This window comes from Rhodnius prolixus, unplaced genomic scaffold, assembly GCF_049639745.1.
Source record: "Rhodnius prolixus isolate KJV_2025 unplaced genomic scaffold, Rpr scaffold_2, whole genome shotgun sequence".
Lineage (NCBI taxonomy): Eukaryota > Metazoa > Arthropoda > Insecta > Hemiptera > Reduviidae > Rhodnius > Rhodnius prolixus.
The window spans coordinates 36,973,627-36,986,954 of NW_027411592.1; positions in this window are offsets into that span (position 1 = coordinate 36,973,627).

A 13,328-nucleotide genomic window follows, 5' to 3' on the forward strand; every position below is an offset into this window, starting at 1 on the left:
AAGTTTGTTTTGCAAGAAAACGTGCTCACGAGCACTCAACAGTGTTAGTTACCAAGTTGTTTAATTCATTGAAAACTCTTTTAGATAGACCAGTAGTCAATTTTTACAGTAGATTGTCTTAAAATAAGGAGGTCAAAGGTTACAAATTGCACTTTAAAAAAAATAAATTAATTAAAAAAAATATATAAAAAAAATTCTGATCTCTCTGAAATATTTGAGAAAATGTTAGGAAATATTTTAAACAAGTACAATTTTTATAAACAAAAATTCATATGTACTTACTCCAAATTACAATTTCACACACTACTACACTGATGAAAAAAAAAAAAAATGTAAATAAACCTTAACCTTTTTTTTAAGTTAACCTTTGATGTAAAAATCAAACTAATGGAATAAAATGCAAATTTTTATTAATTTTCAATTCATTTATTTTGAGGTATCCTTAAAAAAAAAATTGCTTCAAATTAAACTTCGCATTCATATCTACGTACCAACCTACTCGAAGTTATACGTTTAATATTTAGGTGTAACGTTTTTTTTTTTAGAAAATACAATTAAGTTCACGTCTCAGTCTCATTTTAATGCACTATAGGTCCCATTACTTGTAAAATACTAACAGAATTAAATGAGTTGCTAGAATTTCAATTTTGGAGTCACTTTTTTTGTCCAGAACAGTGGATTTCCAACGATTTCTTTTTTAATTTTCATTAATCGCCTTTTCAGATAACTTGTCTAAGTCCGTCGCATTTTCTTTTTCTTCCCTCCCTTTTTGAAACTTTTTCCGGAAGATATATTAAACAGCTTCCTGGAATGCACTTGTCTCAAGACTTCTTTTAGCGGATCTTAATTGAAGCCACGAGAATAGTAAAAAAAAAAGTCTTTAGTATTCCACACAATTATTTTTAAATTCAACTTTGAATAAAGAAATTAACTTTTTTAAATTTTGTTTATAAAATGGTGGCTTATGGTGAATCGCTACTACCAAAAATAATAGAGAAAGGTGACTAGTAATAATTATAAAGTTTAATTTAGATCTTTCAGTTAAGGTTTTATGCAAGTGTAAAGCAAACAAATTAACTTCTTCTGCAACCATGTAGGGAAGTTCTCATTACTCAATTAAAATCAGCTGTGTAATGCCCAACTTCCCACACTAGTGGGGGGAAATTCCCATTAGTGTCACTTTCCGCACTAGTGGGGGGAAATTCCCATTAGTGTCACTTTCCGCACAAGTGAGTGGAAAAACTTTATTGTGCTTCCTTGATATAAGAAGTTTTGTTATTAACATAAATATTTTCTGTAAAACTCTAATAAGCTTATTTAAATTTATTTTATTTAAATAATTAAAAAACGAATATTAAAAAATAAAATAAAAATTGAAAGGAATATAGAAATAAAAATAATACGTTAATAAATAATTAGATATTTTTAATTATAACAGTTAAAAAGGTTATAGTGTTACCTTATAGAAATTTAAAATGGATTCTAGTGATTCCTATTTAGAAAACACTCCTCCATCAATAAAAGAAACAGCAGAAAATGTAATAAGTAATGTAAATACGTAAGTAATGTAAATAATTGTAATATAACAATAAATGTTTATAATAAATAAATTACTTTTTGTAGACTGTAAAAATTAAATTTTTAATTTTATTAGTTAATAAATGGTTGCAGAAAAAATATAATATTTAACTCTAGTGTAAAGTATTTTCCTCACACTCGGCAATTTGCACTTGCACTCGCATCGCTTCGCTCGCTCGTGCGTGCAAACCCTGCCTCGCGTGAGGAAAAGTACTACTTTCCACACTTGTTAAATAAATAACTATTTTAAGAAGTACTTTTTGAACAAAGATATTTTATATACAAACACTAGGTTGTTAAGGAGAAGTTATAATTCATTTGTACAATACAGTACAGTGGATTCGATAAGGGAAGGGATTAGTTTCTGGATCCTCAGGCGGAGATTTAGGATTCAACTGTAGCTGCCAGCCCTTATTTTTTCTTCTTTCCCAAGAGTTTTTTTACAACTCACTGTCCGGCAAATGGACAGCATTGTTCTGCTACGAGAGAACGCTGTCCAGACGCCGACAATAACCCCCATTGTTGACTTGTCTTAAAATAAAAAATCCCGTCATACATCATGACATTTTTTTTTTTTTTTATAATAACACGGAACATTGAACTTCCCCAAGGTCAAGTATTGCAGGATCTCAGATTTGCAAAGTTATTGGAGATGGGAAGGGAGAGCTGTCGGGTCGTAGACGCTATCTACTGGAAAGCGGTCGTCCTCCAACAACTAACTGACGCCTCAATTTAGGACTCTTTTTTCCTTTCTGTTTTCTGCATTATTAACTGTTCTCTTCAAGCTGTGATTACGGGGCAACCTCATTTCTTAGTAAGAACTTCAGCTAGGAGAACATCATTAAAATCTATTTAATTCAAAAGAATCTATTTATGTTATAGTAGGCGAATTTTCAATGGATATTTTTGAAGTCATCAAATTATTGTCTAGTTTTCTAAAAAATTGCAGTAGGAAACTGTACCGTAATAATTGTTTCCGGAAGTGGATGTTACTCTTATGGGTACGACACTCGCTTGTCACAATATGTTCCCTAGTTAACAACAGTTACTATAGTAACAATGGTAAATTTATAGATACATAGAAAACATAAAATTCTATATATATTTTCAAACCAAAAATAGGCCAGCTCACTAAGAGCTTTACGCACATTGATACATATTCCAAATGCAGTTCACTTCTTCTTCGATTTGATACAGTCTTGGTTTCAATCTTCTTCATAACTATCGTCTATTTTACAGGAAGACGTACTCGTATTGAAGCACATTAAGGTGTACGTGAACATATCGGACCCTCTATTAAAAATAAAAACTCTCAAGCTGCAGTAGGGAAACGATGGGAAGGTCTACTTAACCATAACATTCCACCTGACCTGAGGAGAGACGTGGCAGTTGCATGTTTTCGATTGGCAACCGGACATGACTACCTTCCTAAGCATCTGCATAGAATTGGTGTGTTTGACACCCCCATTTGCCCACTATGCAGACAAGACGAAATGGATGCCGAGCACCTCGAGGAGTGTTCTGCTTTGGCAGACGCTCGGAAGTCGGCTAAAGACCTGAATCAATATAGCCGGGCAGCGATGCTCTATTGGGTTGCGCGTGGTCTAGTGGCCGCAAGGCTGGAGACCGGCGTAGGTTAAAAAAAAAAAAAGGTTTCAATCTTCTTGAAGCTGTCGGCTCGCCAAGGTGGTAATGTGGATGGCAGTGAGTGAATGGTGAGGAAAAGTTGTCAGTTAGTTTGGTCATTTGAGTGTGAATGGCCTTGAATGTCGAGTTCTCTGGGTATTTGGATGCTCCTAGTAAATCGCACAATTTATTGTTTAAAAAATGCTTATATTTTTACTATTTACACAATATAATAACAGATTATTCAGCTGTTGGAGGGTGTCCACAGTAAGAATATGTTTTCTTGATCTGAACTGTTCAAAGCATTATTATTGTATCTGCTTAAATACATACAGGGGATCCATTTAAAATGCACCAATCGCTAATAACTTTTTAGGAAAGCGGAATTTCTGAAAGACCCGCGAAGAAAACTATGTTTTGTTTTTTTTTACTACATCTTATTAAAAAAGTATTATGATTTTTTAAGTAATAAGAATGACTGCATACGCATGATTCGAACTGGGGATTTCCCACTTACAAAGCCACGCTCTTGACCACTAGATCAACACCGTGGCAAGATATTCTTACCATAATCATAGGACAAGAAGTCTTGCATACTGGGTGCATTAAAATGATGTGATGATTGCTTTTATTTGATGATAAATCAAATTTATCCTGATTCACCCATAACCATTACATTACACTACATGTTTTAAAATTTTCAATTATTATTATTTTGGTTCTTTGTGTCACAAATAACATTTTTTGCAGTCAATGGACCTTCAAAAACGTGTATTTCTGGTGGAAAATTAATATTGAAAACCGTTCACGAATAGATAAAATTGAAACTTTGATCATAAATATCTCGACTAATATTAGGGACATCGAAACCGGGTCAACGTCATTTTTCACAGTTTTTTAAATAGTTTTCATAATCAAAACCAGTGGTCCTTATAAAATCTCAATCAGGTTTTTGGCCGTAACTCCGCCAAAAATGAAGATACAGCATCGGGGGTGGAAAATTTGAAAACCAGACCAAAAATAAAAACATATAGTTTACTTCGCGGGTTTTTCCGAAATTCCGCTTTCCTAAAAAGTTATTAGCGATTGGTGCGTTTTAAATGGAACACCCTGTATATCTCCATAGAACGGCTTTTTAATAGAAAATGTATTTATACTATCTTTCCGAAATACCTATTCGTATAAAGCTGCTAAATCTTGCTTTGCCAAGTCCCACGTCTCTTCTTTGGAATTCTAACACTCTAGTTATCCAGTTCGCTACATTGTCCGGTAATCGTCCACAAGACAGTAGAATCTCCTTCAGCTTAACAAGAAGAGCTATTGCCAGTGCATTGTTACGGTCTTCTTTGGGAATCTAATCACTAGGTGAATATTATTCCTTCACTCAAATCATGAGAGCAGTATTTATCCATGTTTTAGCTTCCCTTTTTGTTGTGAGGATACATAAATAAATGTCATACTACCCAATTGCAGAAATAATTTTCATCTCATTCTCTATCTATATACTATATATCAGCGGATGGCAGGGTAGAGAGAAGGTGATAATAAAAGATTGGGTGTTAGTGTTTTGGGATTAATTAAACGTAATCCAATAAATAATGGCGCATATTTGGATGGCTATTTCCATAGTGTGAATATTCTTGTCGGACTGACTACAGTGTGTTGCTTAAATTATCTGCACCAATCTTTGCCATATTATCACTGCACCCTGCAATTCGCTAAATCAACCATCACTATTCAAACAAGCTACAAAATTCCATTGTTTTAGAGTTTAAATACGTGTTAATCGTTCAATTGGAAATTTATTAAATAGTTAGCCATCTTGCTTACTCTTAAGTTGCTATTCCAATAAAATTTCGAATTAACTTTTCAAAAAAGAAAATGTACATCAAGAACGTTTTATTATTAGTTGCTTTTTTGGGCCAATGTTCGCCATTGCAAAAACAACAAAAATTAAAATTATCTTGAATGCTATTATGGAATTAATTCCCAAAATCAACGCTGACTTTGTTAAATCGATTTATTAACTTAATAATCCTTAAACTCTGTCATCAGGCATGTATATTAGAAAGCATTATTCCCGCGATTCTGCACAGTGTCTAAACTGGCAAGGGTTGATGATATGGAAGGTAATAAGACAAACCCTGTTATTATATGCCTGCCCCCATCACCTGCAGGACTAATATTGATGGTCTGTAGATAATGCAAAACAAATTGCAAAGGCTCGCTCTTCGTCATTGACATTAATTAAAGGTTTGCACGACTCCTGTTAACTGGACAGAGTTGATGTCGCCACTGACAAGTTTTTTTTTGCCTTTACTAGTCATTAGTAACCCGTTTTTTTTTTGTAGAAACATTGGGAACCACAACGTTGGAGTTGAGCACAGACACCTGAGGATCTGAGCTTACAATGCTTAGGGTTTTCCTCAAAACGTTTACCTGTAATTTAATGGTCTGATTTTGAACCTTTTTATTGCAAATAGTTGGAAGGTTATAGTCGAAACTGAAACTCCATGCTTTGTGAACGGCCAGTGGAGGATTAGGAAAAACGAAGAATTGTACCAGAAATACAAAGAAGAAGATATCGTGACCTTTATAAAGAAAGGTCGTCTCCGTTGGTTAGGTCATGTAGAGAGAGAATGGAGGAGGAAAGACTGCCTAAAAGGCTCCTCTATGGTCGACCCGGTGGAGCTCGCCAGAGAAGAAGACCTCGCTTGCGCTGGCTGGACGATCTCCAGGATGACCTCACCTCAATTGGTGTTAGGCGTTGGAGAATGAAGGCTAAAGACAAGGGTGTTTGGCAGAAACTTGTGGACGAGGCCTGGGTCCTTTAGGACTGTTGTGCCATGTTACAGATAGATAGAAACTCCATATGAAAAGTATAAATATTTTTGAAACAAGCCTCTATCCTAAAATTCTATGTTAGTTTTCATCATTCCTACTTACGGATGAGCTCTCTGGGCTGTCGACAGTTCAATTCGGATCCCGTTCAGGGTCTACTGTAAGATGTCGGCTCTTTCAAGGAGCTCTCTTAGACACCTGGTAGGTTTCCTCCCTAATGGGCAAAATCGTTTAGAGAGAAATCACTATCAGACCGTGCAGAGTTCTGTGTAGCTTGGAAAGCGGAAAAGGAAAAGTATTTAAAGTCTTATACTTAAGTATAAGACGGATTGTTTAGGGTGTAAAGAGGTTAGGTTTAGGATATTTAGTAGAACGGTGGAGGAGTTTAGGCTATTTGCTCTTCAGGTGGGTCGCTTGATTTGTTCGGACAGCTGTTATCCTAAGGTGGCCCGGGTAGTGGATTTTCGTTCTTCCTAATCAGTCTACTGCTGTTGTTGTTAGAGTGGATGTATAGGCCTAGAGGGGTTTTGGTTAGCTAGGGTTTCTATCCTCACTGAAAAATAACAATAATATTTTCTCTAAAATGGTGCATATAAAGGAAGTAAGTGTAATATTGAAATGAACTATTTTGTTTTTTGTTTTTTCAGTGCAAAATGTAAGTTTCAAGTGTACGTTTATTTGCACAAAGTGCAGTAAAAAAAGTCGTGTAAGATGCATACTAGATTGTGTTAAATATTCAGTATATTAGCATCTTATTTGAAAGTTGAAAGCCATTTTTGTTTGCCAGCTATTCCTTTTATTTTTTTAAAAAAAAATCGTGTTTATTCGATTTACGTAACCAACTAATAATGATTCTGGCCGGAATTTCTCCTGAAAATTAATTTTCATGAAAAGAATTTCAAAACAAAAGTGATGATATGATGATCTGGTTTCAGGAGTTACACATTTCCTTGAAGCAAACATCATCACTAACGCTGGCCGGTGTCGGTAAGTGATTTATTTAGAATATCCGATATGATCCCTCACAAGACTTCATGTTGCAACAATTCTCGAGTTTTCATTTTTAGCAACATTTTAACACGCTGAAAATGCCCGAAACGAATTTAACCTGAAAAATTACACAAATACGAACATTTTATCTAAACCAGAATTAAGAAGATATTTACATATGTGGCACTTTAAAAAAAAATTCTCATAAAAATGAAAATCTATTTTGTAAATGGTACTTCCAATAATTTTGTCATTTTAAACTAATTTGTCATGACATTTAACCTCCATATTGTATAAAATAAGCGTTATACAGCATTATGCTAAAATATTAATTTAGCAGCAACAATTATGGCACTAAAAGTTTATGCTTATGTTTATACGTAATTTAATTGTACAACTTTACGATCGCCATAAATTCCAAACTTCCTAATTTTTAATTATTTAAACATTAAATCCATTGCTAATAATATCCATTTCTGTTGCAGGTAAGCTGTGATTACAGAACATTCTGCGCCCAGACTTGTAGAGGTAAATCAAAGTTAATGTAACTATAATCAGACCTAAGTTGGTTTTAATTAGTGCGTACAAATCTTGGTTATGAATGTTTAAAGTGCTAACCAGATTAAAGAATTCAACGCTTAACTTACTTTCTTAAGTATGGGGACAGGTTTGCCCCAAACTATGTTAATAAGTGTTAACGCGTTAATAAATTAAAAATTAAATATATAAGCGAAAATATTTCTTAATGTTTAAATAATGTTACGGGTAAATTGGGAAAAAATAATAATTATGCGAAATCTTCATCACATCTGTCTAGAACAGTGGTTCCCAAACTTTTTTGACCCATGGACCCCTTTTTATAGTCAAAACTTGCCCACGGACCCCCAAGTGAAAAAGCTACATAAATGCATAGTCTAAAAATTACAAATTTAAAGAAGCATTTTGTGGAAGAAGTATTTATTGAAATTATAACTTTTGTTTAAGATAAAATTAAAAAAATTAATAATTTGGATGAACGTAATAAGATGTTATGAGTGTATTTATATCCGGCTCAATGTTTGTGAGTAGCAACCGCAAATCCCCACGAGTAATCTTTGGTTCAGGTATGCGTGAAGAGCCGGTTAAGAGTTCGATAGTGAGCAAGCAAATCTTCATCTCTATTTTGCAATTTCGAAAGATTTGGAAACTGAGAACGTTCTGCTCTTCCCAAGTTTTGTTTTTACAGAAAAAGTTTCGCAACAAACGCAGATATTACGCTTTTAGTATTGATTAAATTTAATTGGTCACCTTGTTAGTTTCTAATTTCCATAATAATAAAAATGGATCACAGTTTTATTATTTTATATTGAACCTTGCGCGAACCCCCTAACGTTGATCAGGGACCCCCAAATCGCTTTTAATTTTCCACGGACCCCCTGAATGATACCGGGGACCCCTGGGGATCCGTAGGGACCACTTTGGGAACCGCTGGTCTAGAATATACAAACATTTTGAGCGATGAAATGGATACTGAACTGATTGAAAACGACTATCTTAATCCTAATAAAGAGAATTCCAATCTCAAAATCCTTCAAAAGCTCTCAAATTATCCACTACCAAAAAGAGTTAATTAAATAATCGTAATTAGAAAGGATAACAATATTTATTAGCTACTAAAGAATTAAGAGATAAAAAAATCAGTGACAACTACGAACAAGACAACCAGTCTATGAATATGTCACGCCTATTACTGTCTTGCGTTACGTAATCTAGACGCATAATTGAATACTCGACACTCGACAATGTCTAATATGGGGCACTGACACCCAATTGCTTCTTTAGGAGTCGAAACTTTCTCCAGACTGTCGAATCATGATCCACACCTGTCATAGTGCCTTGTTGTCTTATAATATTTCAACAACTTATGTGCGAACATTTATTGAATATCATTACTTAATATTATGTCTTACTTATTCAATATTTTTTAAAATAAATACTCTTAAAAGAGGTTACAAATTTGCAATATTTCTAAATAGACGGGAAATGTTTATTTAGTTATGGAAGATAATACTTGCTCAATTAGGTAATCATTTCCGTATTTGTTGAGTATGTATATGGTATATATTTTAATTGGTCTTCACCGTATAAATATAATTTAAATACTCGATTTTTTTAAAGTCGCTCAGTACCTTACTATATCTGTATCATTTATGATTGCATAATTATGTAAATTACTGCAGTATTATTTATTAGAGCTCATGAAAATGTCCGTATCTGTAAGAAACATTAAGAAGTTTGAAAGTAAAAATGACCAACGATCTAAATAAAAATTCAGACATGAAAACCATGGTTTTTGAGGCTCTTTCGATAAGGAAAAAAAACGAAAATTATTCACTAGCTATTCAGTTAAACAGCGGCCATTTTTTAACCTAGCTCAAAAAATGTAAAGAAAAAACTGGGTACTATTTCATATTTTACAGTAGTACTTTGCAGGAAATTCCCTCGTCAACTACTAAATTTGTTGCAAATTTAACAGCAAACTTAGCTCTAGTTTTTTGTTTTTTTTTTAATTAAATATTCAAAAAAATAACTCGAAAAGTCGCTTTGAACATCAACTAAGTGCATTTCCATCCTTAAATCATCAATAATCGTTTCCATAGAAGAAAAAACTGCTTAAAAATAATCAATAACAAAAAATAAGAGATCAGCGAAAAGTACGAGTATACAGACATAACTAGAAACAATCATCACTAGGTAGGTATTTTGTTTCAGTGTCTGAACCTTTATTTTATTATTATTATTATTTTTTTTTAATGATTTAAGGCGCATCAACATCCAAGGTTATTAGCGCCCGGAGCTTTTTCCAGTGCACTGCCGGCCTCCGGACAGTGTTCTCTCGTTACAGACAACACTGTCCATCACCGGACAGTGAGCTGTAAGAAGCTCCTAGGAAGAGAAAATCTAAGGGTCAGCTGCTGGATTCGAACCCGGGACCTCCGCTATTATTATTATTATATTTATTTATTTTATAGGTTTTAAACCTACGAGGTCTGTAAATTAAGTAATGAGATTGATTTTTTTAAATTTTTTTTATTCAAAAAGAATTACAATTCTATATTGTCACCTTCAAAATAACTTCCTTCTGAAGCCACACAGCGCTGGAGACGTTTCTTCCACTCCTCATAGCAGTGCTCGAACTCCGATACTGGAATAGCCTTCAGCTGGTCGGTTACAGCCGTTTGAATGTTTTCGTCTGTCCCAAAATGAGTTCCCTTGAGGTGATTTTTCAACTTCGGGAAGAGAAAAAAGTCACAAGGACTTAAGTCAGGCGAATAAGGAGGCTGAGGAGCCACAGGAATGTTTTTACTAGCCAAATACCCGTTTATTGAAATTGCTGTGTGACAAGGAGCATTATCGTGATGCAACACCCACTTGTTCTTGATGTTTGGTCTCATACGAATGACCCTTTTTCCAAGTTTTTCAAGAACCTCTCGGTAAAAGTGTTGATTGACCGTTTGCTTACTGCTATTTTTGTAGCACATTTAAACGCAGTCTTGTTCTCTTTATGATTACTAGTAAATACAAATGTAATAATACAGAATGAGTGAATTCTGTCAGTTCTATGACCCGACAAGATACCAATGGTTTATGCGAGGAAGATGCGTCTTACTTTAGAGCGGTGTGTCAAGACAATGACTCCCAAATCGCGCTAGAAGATTACTTTATTTGAATTTACATTATGGCCGTTTTTGTTGCGAATCACTTCCAAAATATTATTTGGTTCTGGTAGACCGTGGGCTAATTTCGAGTAATGGACTAATCAATGATTTAGCTTAATTTTCAACTTAAAATTTATTTATTCACAGTTCGTAAAGATGAACGTTAATGTTGTAAATATTGGTGTAGGAAATATAAATTTTACAAAAAGGCATTTGAATACTTCTTTTTTTGCAATTTAACGCCCTACTTTCAAATATTTAGAATTCTTAAATCCTCATTGATACAGTAAGTATAGATTTTATTATTTTTTTAAAGATGAAAAGAAATTTAAAGGTGAAGGAAGATCACTTATGTGAGACAGGCGACCTTCTCGACCACATTCTTCTGATTCTCCAACGGTTCACGAAGTTTGAGCATGATTCTTTCGGGATTTATTTTTTTTTTATATTAATAAATGATACGTCAACCTTCTCTCGTTTCTTCTTTTGTTCAAGTTCTGTATCGATCGCTGATGAAGATGGTAATTCTCTGTTTATAACAGGTTACACCAGTGCCTTATTATAACAGATTTATTAAAAGAATATCTAGGATATTAAATAAATTAATGAAATATTTTAAATCCTTAACTGTAGGATCATTATCGTAATAGATCATTACGATCACAGGATCTATTATAAGTTTAGTAAACTCGCACATTAAACACTATGCGTTTGCCAAAAAATATTCTGATTCCTTACGTTTTTTAGAGATTCAAATTTCCCCTACTTCCGATTCTTAAGGGAGCGATAGTGTTAATTAATCACACCCCAGTCCCTTACCTCCATTTTATGGTGAAATATTACCCTAAACATTTGAATAACATTGTATGAAAGAAACAAATACTTTGGAATAAGTTTTTGGAAGCTGTTTATTTAGCTCACTTGGCGGACAGCCTGCGGCACCACTGACAAAAAAAAACGGTTATTTCAACGTTGAAAAGACAAAATAGAAAATTCTGCACGATTGCTGACTACTAGAAATAAGGGAAAATGATAATCATGAAATACAAAATCTGGTAAGAACACACCTCTTTCAATTAGCCAAACACACCGCCATTTTACACTTCCAATACGCCACCATGAGTGGTTAATATTGCTAATTATTTCTAGATCAAAAGTTTATTTTGAACATTGTTCATTCATTTTTGTTTTCCTCTTTAATTTAAAAGAGTAAGACAAAAGAATAGAAGTCAACTTTACTTATACAACAAACTATAGTTCTGCAAGTTATCTCATTCTATCAGCATCAGGAGAAAACAACCAATTTATATTGTAAAATTGCGATAGATATCTAGTAATAATTAGTAAAAAATTGAATAAATAAATCTGTTCCGGAAAATTAAAGTGATTTACCAGTATTTTATTACCCTTAATTTTAAGTTTAACGATTTAGTTTCTCCATGTTTTGATAGTTTGGATTTTATTAATCATATTTTTGAATAGAGTGGTTGTTTCACTCTAGAGCAGGGATCGGCAACCTATTTTAAGTAGAGAGCCATTTCTCCTTAAATAATTTTAATAAATCTTACCAAGAGCCGCAAGGATGATAGTGTAAAAACTCTAGATCATTTGTATTCACAAATTATTATTTTATGATATTCAATAACGAATATATAGTTTTCGTGACCGCAAATTGTTAAACTTAGGATGAAAGATTTGCGATGAATCGGTCAAATAAAACAACTCGTCTTTTTGCCAATGGTTCGACAAATATATTGTCCACTTCAGGGCCTGGATATTACAAATACAAAACAATTTACAGAGTCAGTAACATAGAAAAAACAGTAAAAATCGGTAATACAAAAATAAACAGTAAAATACAATAAATTTTTTATAATTATTGAAACTTACGTGGCTATGCGGTGCCACACAGTAAAACAGAACAACACAGTTAACTTTAGGACCGACACGTCGAATTTGGCCAACTGCTACAATTTTGTCATTAAAAAATAAATAGATATCCAAATTTTGTTCATAATTATTGCTGGGTTTTTTAAAATTTACTTCAAATCTTTTGGTTATTTGTTATTTAGTGCATAAGGGTTATTTGGTTTCTCCTGTGTTTTGTGTTTAACGGTTTTTGTAGTTTAAAGAAATTTCCCAATATTTATTGTATTTACTCTTTTGTTGTAACTAGTCTATTGTATCTGTTCAATTGTAATTACCAAAATTCCCGTGTAAGTCCCGCTATATCTGTATATACGAGGGTCGTTTGAAAAGTCCGTGCAAAGTCAAAGAGATAGCACCGCTGGCGCGTATCGAGGTTATGTTTAGTTAGTAGCATCTCTTGGAAAAACCCACACCAAGTTTCAGCCAGATCGGTCTATTTCTTTGTGTTTGGCATTCGTTTGAATCGAGGAAGTCGAGTGATTTTCAAAAAATGGACGAAAAAGAATTTCGTGTGTTGATTAAACACTACTTTATGAAAGGCAAAACGCCTGAGGAGACTAAAGAGAAGCTTGATAAACATTATGGTGACTCTGCACCTTCGATTAGAACAGTTTATAAGTGGTTTCAAAATTTTGAAAAACTTGTGGCCATATGGGCACAAGTGAC